We start from the raw sequence: 12,827 nt of genomic DNA on the forward strand, positions 1-12,827 counted from the left end.
GGGGTAGACTTAGGATAAGAACAGTCACACTGCCTGAGGCACATCTCAGTGAAATTTCAAAACAAGGGAGACAAAAGGAGATCCTAGCAAGGGCACACACAAAGGATTCAGGATCAGAATGCCTGTCGGGTCTCAAAAACCACATGGAAAGCTCAGTGGCGCTGAGGCACAGGGCCCAGAGCGCGACAGAGAATTCCATACCCAGCTGAACTATCAATCAAATGTGTAAGGAGAATAAGAACATTTTTAGGAATTTAAGTTCTCAATAAATTGGACCTTCCACACAACCCTTCTCAGGACTCTTCTTGAAGATATTTCGCCTGAATGAGACAGGATCCCCAAAATAAGACACCCCACACAGGGGAGACCTCAAGGAAGGCCCAGTATGGCAGCTGTGTATCCAAAGCAGGTAGGCCAGAAAGTGCCTCCGGGGAGACTCTCGACATCACTCGGCATCAGGGAAATACAAATCAAAACCACATTGCGATTACCACCTCCCACCAGTCAGAATGGCTACAATTAACAAGTCAGCAAACGAAAGATCTTGGCGAGCATGTGGAGAAAGGGGAACCCTCCTACACTGTTGGTGGGAATGCAAGCTGGTGCAGCCACTCTGGACAACAGTAGGGAGGTTCCTCAAAAAGCTGAAAATAGATATGACCAAGTGATTGCACTGCTGGGTATTATCCCCAAAGATAAAAATGTAGTGATCCGAAGGGGCACATGCACCCCAATGTTTACAGCAGTGACTTCCACAATAGTAAAACCATGGAAAGATCCCAGCTGTCCGTGGACAGATGAATGGGATGAAGAGGAGGTGGTACACACACACACACACACACACACACACACACACAGAGGAATATTACACAGCCATCAAAAAATGAAAGCTTGCCATTTACAATGACATAGATAAAACAAGAGGGTATTATGCTGAGTGAAATAAGCCAATCGGAGAAAGACAATTATCATATGATCTCAATAATGTGGATTCTGAGAAGCAAAACAGAGGACCGTCAGGGAAGAGAGGAAAAACAAAACAGGACAAAGCCGGAGAGGGAGACAAACCGTAAGAGACTCAATCATAGGAAACAAACAGGGCTGGAGGGGAGGGGAGTGGCGGAATGGGGGAACTGGGTGATGGACAGTAAGGAGGACATGTGATGTAATGAGCACTGGGTGTTATGTAAGACGGATGAATCACAGACCTGTGCCTCTGAAACCAATAACGTATGCTAATTTAATATTAACTATTTTATTATTTATTTAATATAAACTATTTTAATTGAATTAAAATAGTTTAAAATTTTTTAAAAATAAATAAATAGATGAACATGAGAGAGAACCCAACCCACCTGAGAGGAGATACAGGTGGCAGAGAATTTGAGAGTTCACTTAGCTAAAGAATACAGAAATCTAGACAAAGAAAAAAACAAGTAAATATTAACTCTAAGGAAACCAGAAGGCACGCTGGAAACAAACGGCAAACATAGACGACTGCACTGCCCCACAGTGAACAGTGTCCATCCGGTCCTGTAGCGCGTAGAACTGCGGTGGACGCACAGGGAAGGTGGGGTGAGCAAGGGCAGGGAAAGCCTCATCTCATCTTCCATAGTATGAAGAGACAATGGGAAAAAAACAGTGAACAGCAGCAACATTAAGCATGTTATTTAGAGACGTAAAGACAAATACCAAAATAATCACCCCAAATTTGAAGGTGGTTGTTGCTTGAGAGGAGAAGGAGCTATGTTTGAGGAAAATACGAGGAACTGCTGATTTTTGTAATAAACTTTGACTTTTTAAACTGTCTCTGTAGAATTCTGATAAAACTAAAAAGCAAAATTTTAAGTAGTAACGACCAAGCTCTCAATGCCAAGGAAGAGGATTAACAACCGAACCACCAACACAGTGGGGAGGAAAGGGGAGGCCTGCAGGGCGTCGGCAGTGGCCGCCAAGTATGAAGCGTCCTACTGAGCACGCGGCACTACGTCTGGTTCTCTGGCTTGTGTAACCCCCTTAAACAAAACTCATGTGGTTGGACTCTCATCTTTAATACAAGGGCAAAACTCCAAGAAGGCCAAGTAACAAATATGCCAAGGTCCTATCCTTTGTGTGGAAGAGCCAAGATTCCAGCCTGTGGGTGTTCAAGCCCTGTGGTCGTTACGCTGTCACACACAGTTAGCTGTCAAGCCGGAAAAACGAAAGAACTCGTAATCACCAGGGTGTCTCTCAAATAGCTTGGAGGGCAAAGAGATTTTTCTCACCCCTGGATCTACTTAAGTGTAATATTCCTAAGTTAACTCCCTTTGCTTAACGGGTCTGAAAGCTACAGGAGATAATTCGTGTGCTCCAAGTTCTTTATGTGCCTCAACCTTCCTCAACATAAAGCGTGCACCGTGCGGAGAAGCTGTCCACTACTTCTCTACCCACGTACAGCCCAGCAAACTGCTCCAAGGCAAATGCGGGGACATGAAAGACTTAAACGTGCGGACCTCGAGCGTTAGCCCGCTCTGCCCTGGAGCGTTCTGGGTTACGTCCAGAGCTTTCGTCCCTTCTGGCAAAATAATAATTAAAACAATCCAAGTGCCACAGGGAGAGCCATTCTTCCCATTATCTTAAGGGCTCCCGATAGCACGGGCGGTCTAGGCGAGCTCACGTCTTCTGTTTTCTGTAGGTGAAGAACTGACTTCCCACTAGTCTCAACAGTGTCGTCCATATACAGACGTCAGTGCGGAGTATCCACAGCCACGTCAAACTCAAAATGCCACAAACAAAAATTCTTACCATCTGGCCTGTCCATCTTGTGCATCAACCATGCTGTGCCGAAGTTATACCAGCTCCTAAATGATAAATACTGTGTTCCTTCTGGAAAGGCATCTAATCATACCCAGCCAAGAGTACAGGAAATCCTGCATCTGAGCCAAAAAGAACAAATCAAGAGCTACTGATCAATATCACCAGTGGCGACAGTTTGTGCAAATATCCCTGCACATGATTTGACTGAAAAGTCAAATCATCAGCACCTTAGGGAAGACCCTTTACAGAGTCCCGTTACAGGCAAGGCACTAGTCTAGCTGCCCCGTACCTGTCACTTTCTTTAGCCGTCACAGTAACCCTGGAAACAGAGCTACCCTCTTCTTCAGATAGGAAACATGAGAAACGGGGAGTCTCAGATTTGAAAATAGATCTACTACTTCACAGTTCAGGAGCTCCCAAGCCCACCTTCACTTCTGTTGCCAATCGTAAATTCGGGGGTTCCCAAGACCATCTTCAGTTTGACAAAACCACTAGGAGGACCCACAGAATCCAATGAAAGCTGTTACAGTCAGTACGGCTCATGATCGCATAAGGACACAGATCAAAATCAGCCGAGGGAAGAGCTACATGGGGCAGACTTCAGGAGGGCTTCATTCGTGGAGTTGCCAGTCGTCCTCTGGAAGAGTGGTCGGAGCTCATCTCAGCCATCAGTGACATGCAAGAGGTGGCACGGAGTGTTGCCAGCCTAGGAAGCTCACCCAAACCTCAATGTCCAGAGTTCGTTGTTGTTGTTTTCTAAAGGGGAGGTGGGCACCCGGGGGGCTCAGTGGGTTAAGCTCTGCCTTCGGCTCAGGTCATGATCTCAGGGTCCTGGGATCGAGCCCTGTATCGGGCTCTGTGCTCAGTGGGGAGCCTGCTTCCCCCTCTCTCTCTGCCTGCCTCTCTGCCTACTTGTGATCTCTTTCTGTCAAATAAATAAATAAAATCTTAAAAAAAGGCGGGGCAGGTGGGTGGAGGGGCAGAGGATGAGGGAGAGAGAATTTAAGCAGCTCCACACCCAGCACAGAGCCCTAAGTGGAGCTCCATCTCAACAATGAGATCATGACCTGAGCCAAAATCGAGACTGGGATGCTCACGCAACTAAGCCATCCAGACACTCTAATGTCCAGAGTTTTGTCTGGGACTTGGGTCACCTAGACATAGTTGACTGTGGCATGGCTGGCACAAGTTTCAAGTTGCCAGCTCTTGCAAAGGTCAATCAAATAAATACTGTGTACTCTAAAGCCCTATACTAATTTACTTGCTTGGTGTAGACAATCAGGTGTGGTCCAACGCCCCCCAGTAAACAAAGACACTCTCCACAGGCAGGACGTTCCAAAAGCTTGGGAATCACCTCCTAGAAGCTGAGGGAAAAATTATGCCCTTTCTTTGGGTAAAACTGCAACCAAAACTCAAAGTCCACATAGAATGGACAAAGTAGAATAATACAAAAAAAAAAAGAAACCAAACAAAAGAGACTCATACATTTCATTTGAATTTTCACACTCTTGAGAAGTTACGACTGTAGAGTCAGTCACTTCCCAAGTCTGCTCCCCCAGACATAGTTAATACTTACAAACCAAACTCTGGAAAGTACCGGTTAGAGGATGGAAGAGGGGCTGCCAGGCCTTCCCGTGACTCAGAAGTAGATGTGAACTGGGAAGGAGTAGAGGAAATCCCAGGGTAGTTGGAGGGAGAAGTAATTTCAGAACACACACACACACACACAAAGTGCTATGGTAGTACCTGAATTTCCCAGACACATGAATTTTGTTCCTGACTACCGTAGCTACGATTGTGTTGCTCTTTTGGGGAAAGGAGGCAGAGATCACACAGACCAGGAAATCTGACGGCCTGTGACAGTGGAACGCCGAGCAGAGTCGCTCCTTTTTCTGAGGAACCACATTCAGAAGCAAAACTACAACACCCTTGAATTCCAGATATATATCCAAGTGCAGTTAAAAAGTTTTTAAATCTGGAAACTCAGTTTCTGGAATTTCAAGCTTCCACTATAATTTTGTTGGAGTTGAGCTAAGTCCTCTTAGCAATGTCACCAGAGTCACCAAAATGCCAATTTTCTCTGACATTTTTCCAAAAGTAATTACTGGAAGCAAGCAGGCCTCTGATAAGCACGAGTTCCACACGTATCACAGAAGGTAATATGTTCTGTCATTGGCTTTTGTTAGGAGGACACTGCATAAGCCCTGAATGGAGACAGACAGTTCCTTCCTACTCCAAGAAAGGAGGGCTCAGGGAAGTGACGGGCCTTCCTTCCCTCCCTCTCCAGACTGCAAATGTATGTGTCCAAGAGGGAGGAGTCTGTGACCTCAAATGCGGCAAAAACTTTCTCAGAGCTGACCTTGAAGGCGACCCATGAAACTGCTTCTTGGTGAGTGGGGTGGGATCTACGCCGTCTCATCAGACACCGACCTCCACTTCCCTATCTTGTCTGACTGCTCTGTAGCACCTGAGAGACAGTACACGGTCATGGTCATCCTGTCATTTGTATTTCAAAATATCTGGGATTGAATTCTAATTATGTTTGTGCTTTCTGAGCCTGAGATATCTCCCTTAGAATATGAAGAAAAGTAATATTTATGACTCATAGGATTTTTCTAAAAATTAAATGAATTAATGCATACACAGCATTATCAAAGTGACCTTAATAAATGTTATTGATTGTTGAGTGTATCAGCAGACACCAAACTAAGGAATAATACCAGACAGCTCATTAATGATGAAAGATTCTAGAAGATTACGCTGGAAGACAACAGAATAATATCTGCAAAATGCTAGGAGGAGTTGACAAAGAAGCTATAAGGCGTATGAAGAACAAAGAGCAAAATGACAGAAGTCCCTTCTGTTTATAAATCAGTAATTACTTTAAATGTAAATGGGCTAAACTCTCTACTCAAAAACAATCAAGAGATTGGCAGAATGGATTAAACACACACACACACACTCCAACAATATACTTTCTATAAGAGCCTTACTTTATATCCGAAGACACATGCAGGTTGAAAATGAAAGGATGGAAAAAGATGTTCTATGCAAACAGCAGCCAAAAGAGAGTAGGAGTGGCAACAGTAACATCACACAAAAGAGGCTTCAAATTAAAAAGATTATAAGACAGAAAGAAGGACAATTTATATTAATTAAAGGTTCAATACAGCAAGACACAATAATTACAAACATTTATATATCTAGTACCAGATCATCAAAATATATGAAGCAGATACTGGCTGAATTGAAGGGAGGAACAGACAGCTCTACAATAATAACTGGAGAGTTCAGTATCCCATTCTCGATAAAGGATAAAACCATCAGACAGAAGTATGGAAACAAAGGACTGGAACAACACAATAAACTGGCTAGAACTGAGAAAACAGTCTGCCCAATAACACAAAATGCACATACTTCTCAAGTTTTAATGGGACATTTTCCAGGACAGACCACAATAGTTAGGCGACAAATTAAATCTCAACAGATTTTAAGAGATAAACGTCATATAAAGTATCCCTTTAACCACAATGAATTGAAGTTAAATATTGATAACAGAAAGAAAACTGGAAAATGCATGCATTTGTGGTTATTAAACAACACGTTCCTAAACAGCCAGTCCATCAAAGAAGAAATCATAAGGGAAATTCATAAATACTTAAGAGACTTAAGTGAAAAGGAAAACACAACATACCAAAACTTACGGGACACAGCAAAAGCAATACTAAGAAGGAAATCTATCACTATAAATGTTTCCTTTAAAAAGTAAGATCTCGGGGCCCCTGGGTGGCTCAGTGGGTTAAGATGCTTGCCTTCGGCTCAGGTCATGATCTCAGGGTCCTGGGATCGAGCCCCACATCGGGCTCTCTGCCCAGCGGGGAGCCTGCTTCCTCCTCTCTCTCTGCCTGCCTCTCTGCCTGCTTGTCATCTCTCTCTGTCAATAAATAAATAAAAATCTTTAAAAAAAAATTAAGATCTCAGGGCGCCTGGGTGGCTCAGTGGGTTAAAGCCTCTGCCTTCTGCTCAGGTCATGATCTCGGGGTCCTGGGATCGAGCCCCGCATCGGGCTCTCTGCTGGGTAGGGAGCCTGCTTTCCCCTCTCTCTCTGCCTGCCTCTCTGCCTACTTCTGATCTCTACTTCTGATCTCTGTCAAGTAAATAAATAAAATCTTAAAAAATATATTAAACAAAAAAAAAGTAAGATCTCAAATGTACAATGTAACTTTACAACTTAAGGAATGGGGGGAAAAAAACCTAAACTAAACCAAACCAAAAGCTAGCAAAAGAATGGAAATAATAATGGTTAGTGCAGAGATGAAATAGAGAATAGAAAAATAGGAAACAAACAAATAAACAAACAAACATCAAGGCACTGAAACCAAAAGCTGGTTCTTCAAAGATATCAACAAAATTGACAAACCTCTGGCCTAACTGAGAAAAAAAAGAAAAAAGACTCAAATAACTAAAATCAGAAATGTAGGTAGGGACATTACTACTGATTCTACCGATATAAAAAGGATTATAAAAGATTAATATGAATGTACAACAACAAATTAAATAATCTAGATGAAATGGGCAAATTCCTAGAAACACAAAACCTATTAAGACTAAAGCACAAAGATACAGAAAATACGAATAGACCAAAACAAGAAAAAGACATTACAGGAAAGGAAAATTACAAACCAGTAACGGTCATGAACACGTGTAAAAAAAATAAAATATCAGAAAGTCAAATCCAACAATGCATTAAAAAAATTAAACACCGTGACCAAGTGGGATTTCTTCCAGGTATGGCAAGGCTGAAAATCAATTAATGTGACCCATCGCACCAACAGCTAAGGAAGGAAAATATGATCGTACCAATAACTGCAGGAAAAGTATAGAACAAAAATCCAGACTGATTTATGATTAAAAATTCTCAGCAAACTAGAAACAGAGGGAAATGTCCTCAACCTGATACACATCTACCAGAACCCTACAGTGAACATCATACTTAATGGTTACAAACCAGTTGCTTTCCCACTAAAATCAGAATCAAAGCAGGAATGTCCCCTTTTACCATTTCTTTCTTTCTTTTTTCATTTTTTTTACAACCCCACAGGTGCCCAAGGGGTTCACCTTTTACCATTTCTAATCAACATCAGACTTGAAGTTTTAGCTTAACACAGTAAGATAAGAAATGGTAGATTGGGAAGAGATGCATGATAACCACATTAACTGATGTAGAAAAATCCAGAGGGGCACCTGGGTGGCTCAGTTGGTTAAGAAACTGCCATTGGCTCAGGTCATGATCCCAGAGTCCCGGGACTAAGTCCCACATCAGGCTCCCAGCTCAGCAGGGAGTCTGCTTCTCCCTCTGACCTCTCCCCTCACATGTTCTCTCCCACTCTCACTCTCTCTCAAACAAACAAATTATTAAAAAAAAGAAAAAGGAGAAAAATCCAAAGAATCAACAATAACAAAATATCCTGTGGAACTCAGGTTATTATAGCATGGGTGCAAAACAGGAGGTAATATTCTGAGAAATATTAGCTAACTGCTTTTTCATATACCAGGAATGAACAATTGGAATTTGAAGTTAAAAATACAGTACCATTTACATTAACATCAAAAAAATGAAACACTTATGTATAAGTCTAACAAAACGTGTATAGGATCTATACACAGGACAAAACAGTGAAAGAAGTCATGGAAGACCTAAACAGGAGGTAGTTCACGTTCACAGATCGGAAGACTGAACTTGCTAGGTCGAGTTGAATGTGTAGATTCAACTCGATCCCAAACAAGATACTAGCAAGCTAGTTTATAGGTATTAACAAACTGATTCTAAAGTTTACATGAAAAGGCAAAAGACCTAGAAGAGCCAACCCAGTAGCCAAGATGAACAAGTTGGAGAACTGATACCACCCAGTTTCAATAAAGCTAACCAAAGTCAAGACTGCATAGTATTGGTGAAAGAACAGACACACAGATCAATGGAACAATACTAAGACCAGAAATAAAACCCACACAAGTATCCAGCATAATGCAGGAAGAACCGTCTCTCCAACAACTTGACATCCACATGCAAAAGTCAAACAAACAAAAATCTCAATATAAATCTTACAGCTTTCAGAACAGATCTTAGACCTAAACATATAATAAAACTACAAAACTTCTAGAAGGTAACATAGGAGGAGTTCTAGGTGACCCTGAGTTTAGAAATCTAGCATCATCCATGAAAGAGAAAGTTGATAAACCAGATTTTATTATAAATATTTGCTCTGAGAAAGGCAGTTAAGAGAATAAACAGTCAAATCAGACTGAAGGAAATATTTGCAAAACACATCTGATAAATGGCATGTATCCAAAATATGTAAAGAATACTTAAAACTCAACAATGAGAAAATAACAAATCCAATGAAAAAATAAGCAAAAGATCTGAACAAAGACCTCACTGCAGAAAATGTCCAGGCAGCAAGTCAGCATATGAAAGATGTTCATTCATCTTTTCACATTATGTACTTTTCAAAACCTGTACAACGTTATAGTACAAATACTGAACCTTAAAATATGAAATAGTTCACATTTTGAAATACATACATAAAAATATATGTGAATATATATAAAATACAAAACTCACTTGGGAGAGGTCAGGGAATCCCAGGAAAAGGTGCAGACTGTGAGAATCTGTTACAAATGTATGAAGTAACTTCACTGAAGGGGAGGAGAGGAAAAGGTGCTGACCTAAGTAATTCTGGAAATAAGTGGAGCTTCTAAGACGAAAGCCAAAGGACCTGCACACAAGCACTGTGCTCTAGGGTTAAAAGTTCTGACACTGCTGTACTCGTGTCTTGGAACTGCACAGTTAAGGAAACACACGGCTGCTGTAAGGAGCCTAGTTTCTCACTGTTAGAGGGGAATTATAAATAAGCAAGAAGCAGCTAGAGTGAGTCCCGCTGGCGATGGATTAGCGTTTGAGACGTTAGCAGGTTTTGCTTCATAAACTGGACGCACGGAAAAATACTTACAGCCACGTGTGTAGAGAAGGGCTGGAATATACGCACAATTTCTTTGCTGTCGTACACCTTTCCGAGGACATAGAAGAAGAAACAATACCCCACAACACCAAGCACACCTTCGCCTAGATCTTGGCTTCTTTTTTTTTTTTTAAGATTTTATTTATTTATTTGACAGAGAGAGATCACAAGTAGGCAGAGAGGCAGGCAGAGAGAGAGAGGGAAGCAGGCTCCCTGCTGAGCAGAGAGCCCGATGCGGGGCTCGATCCCAGGACCCTGAGATCATGACCCGAGCCGAAGGCAGCAGCTTACCCCACTGAGCCACCCAGGCACCCTAGATCTTGGCTTCTAACACCACTCTTCAATAAAGGAACCAGGGCTGCTGAGACAAATGACCGCTTCCAGGACTGGAGCAGAAAATGTGCAGGATGAGCCTGGAACACCTTGTAGAGCCAGAAAGGAAAGCAGTGCTCAAGACCAAAGACAAAGAAAGCCCCGAGCCCTGATGGAAGCACAGCAAAGGAGCACAAGAGCCCCCAGAAGAGATCCTAGAAGCCAGAGCCAGAGTAATTTGAGCGACGAAAGAAAGGAAGTCGAACTGCATTACAACCCAAGGTACAGAGTAAATACCGTGAGTCCACACTGCTATAAAGAATGAGGGGATAAATTTAAAACTGGGGAAAAGAGATAAACCCATTTCTGTAGCTATCCCACCATCGAGGATGTGGAATGTCACTCCCAGTTCCTACACGTGGGCTGCAGAGAGTGACATCTTTCCGAAGAGTAAATGTACAGGAAAGGAAGAGGAAGAGCACTTTTACGGTGAGAAACCGGACAAACAGTACTGCAGTGTGCTGGCCAAGGTCAACATCACTAGCTGTAGATCATGTTGGCAGCATGCATCCCTGATACAAGATGACGAAACTGGCACTTTACCTCTGTGGCTTTCCTCCTAAAAACCCACAAACCAGGTCTTATGAGAAAAACACTGGACAGATTTCAGTAATGGTGAATCCTACAGGATAGTTCGTGAGCACCCCTCAAAGCTGTCAGAGTTATCAAAAACAAGGAAAGTCTGAGCAACTGCCGTAGCCAAGAAGAGCCTAAAGGGACATGACATTCAATGTGACATATTCTTCTGGATGGAACAGAACAGAAAAAGGACATTGGGTAAAACCTAACAAAATCCAAACTCTGGGCTCTGGCAAGTCACGGAGCAGCACTGGTCCGCTAGTTGTGACACACGTACTACAGCAACGCGAGATGTTCGTAACGGGGCAAATCTAGAGTACAGAGGAGCTCTTCGCACTGTCTCCTCAATTTTTCCATAAATCCCAAACTGTATGTACTAAGACATGAAATCTATTTCTTAAGTAAGCAATTAAGTCTTAAAATAGCGCTTTGTGGATTTGCGAGCCGTACATGTAACCTACTTGGTTTCCGCTGGCAGCGGTCCACTTTAACAGGATATCACCAATCCGCACAGGGGAAGGACCTCACTGTTTCTACAGTAAAATCAAGGGTATTGTATTCATCAAGGTCTCACTCAAGCTTGCAGACGGACAGGCCCAAGGTTACATCGGAGCTGCCCCTGGAGAACACAGGAGCAGAGGGGTGACGATCTCCTTATCCCGGCGTTCCTCCCACGGCACACAGACAGGCCCGCCCTCCCCCTGTACACAGTCTCCTGTGGGCAACTGTACTTCTTTCTTTGTCCCTCGAGCTCAACCTTGGAACTAAAACATGCTGACTTACTTTCCTTGAGTCTGTGTCCGTCTTTCTTTTGTTCAAAGTCAAAGGAACTCATTGAACCTTCTACTCCCACCCACGAAAGAAACTCCCTCTTATCTAGAAACTCTCTCTAGAGTCTAAACATCACTTCTAAATGACAAAACTGTTGTGAAAAAAATAACCATCCATTAAAAAAATATTCCAAGAATTAAGAAATGCTTTGCACGTGATATAGCACACGGCACTGAGGAGATCGCTGTAAGTGATGCGAATAACCACAGAGCGTTCTGGGGAAGGACGGGGCACTGCGGACTGTGACGGAGTCTCCAGAGTGTCCTGGGGACAGACAGGGCACTGCGGACTGTGACGGAGTCTCCAGATTGTGATGGAGTCTCCAGAGAGTTCTGGGGACGGACAGGGCACTGCGGACTGCGATGGAGTCTCCAGAGGCTGGGCCATGTTGGGAAATCTTACCAATTTAATGTAGAATCTTAAAAGATCATTTGAATGTAAATATTCAACCCATGCTTGAAATCTCTAGAATCTTTCTTTTTTCTTTGAAAGAATTCACCTTACCCTTTGGACTACATGGTATCCTAGAGAGAATTTAAAATTTTTGAAATGGATAAAGAAAGAAATGCCACAATGGAGGGATTTTCAGTGCCGCACTGTATGGCGACGTTCTTATTTCTGCTAGCCAGCTTCACTAAAATCAGAAAAGTACCGCACAGCAGAGAGAAGAAACGTTCAAAAAGCATGGATTGGCACCAGATTCCTGCTGCAGAAAAACAGGAAGAAGAAGGTGAGCAGGAAAGCAAGTGGATTTAACAACCAGCAGGTCAATGATGACCTAAAAAATAGCAAACTCTGTAGAATGAATATTTACTGAATAAATGAATGAATGAATAAATAATAAGGAAGGAGGTAAGTATGGATCAAAATCAGCAAGGACGATGGAACACGGTCTCTGCTTTCTGGAGCTCAGACAGTGAAGACGGGACGGAGAGGACCGGGAAGGCGCCGTCAGTTCTCTACACCAACACGGAGAATCCGCGGGGTCGCAGGGACTCTGGGCAGTGCTGGGGATGACACCCTGTGTTCCATGAACCCACAGCTCTTCAAAACGCAGCCTCATCTCTGCGTACATGGATCCCAGAGAGGTAGCCCCGAGGAGATCTGTTTCACCGTTTTAAGGAGCAGAAATTCAGCAGGTGAACTGCGGTGGGGCAGGTGTGCGTGACTTTCTGGCAGAAGAGGCATCTTGGGCAGAGGCGGAGGAAAAAAGCAACATGGCGGGACCCT

The 12,827-nt window shown here is 43.0% G+C and overlaps 1 protein-coding gene across 2 annotated transcripts in view; it reads right to left on the bottom strand.

Annotated features, from left to right (window-relative positions):
* Window positions 1-12,827, bottom strand: part of LOC309854802 (S-adenosyl-L-methionine-dependent tRNA 4-demethylwyosine synthase TYW1-like) — a 204,168-nt gene that overhangs the window by 5,821 nt on the left and 185,520 nt on the right. The window lies entirely within an intron of this gene.

Source organism: Mustela nivalis (genome assembly GCF_964662115.1).
Source record: "Mustela nivalis genome assembly, chromosome: 19".
Classification (NCBI taxonomy): domain Eukaryota; kingdom Metazoa; phylum Chordata; class Mammalia; order Carnivora; family Mustelidae; genus Mustela; species Mustela nivalis.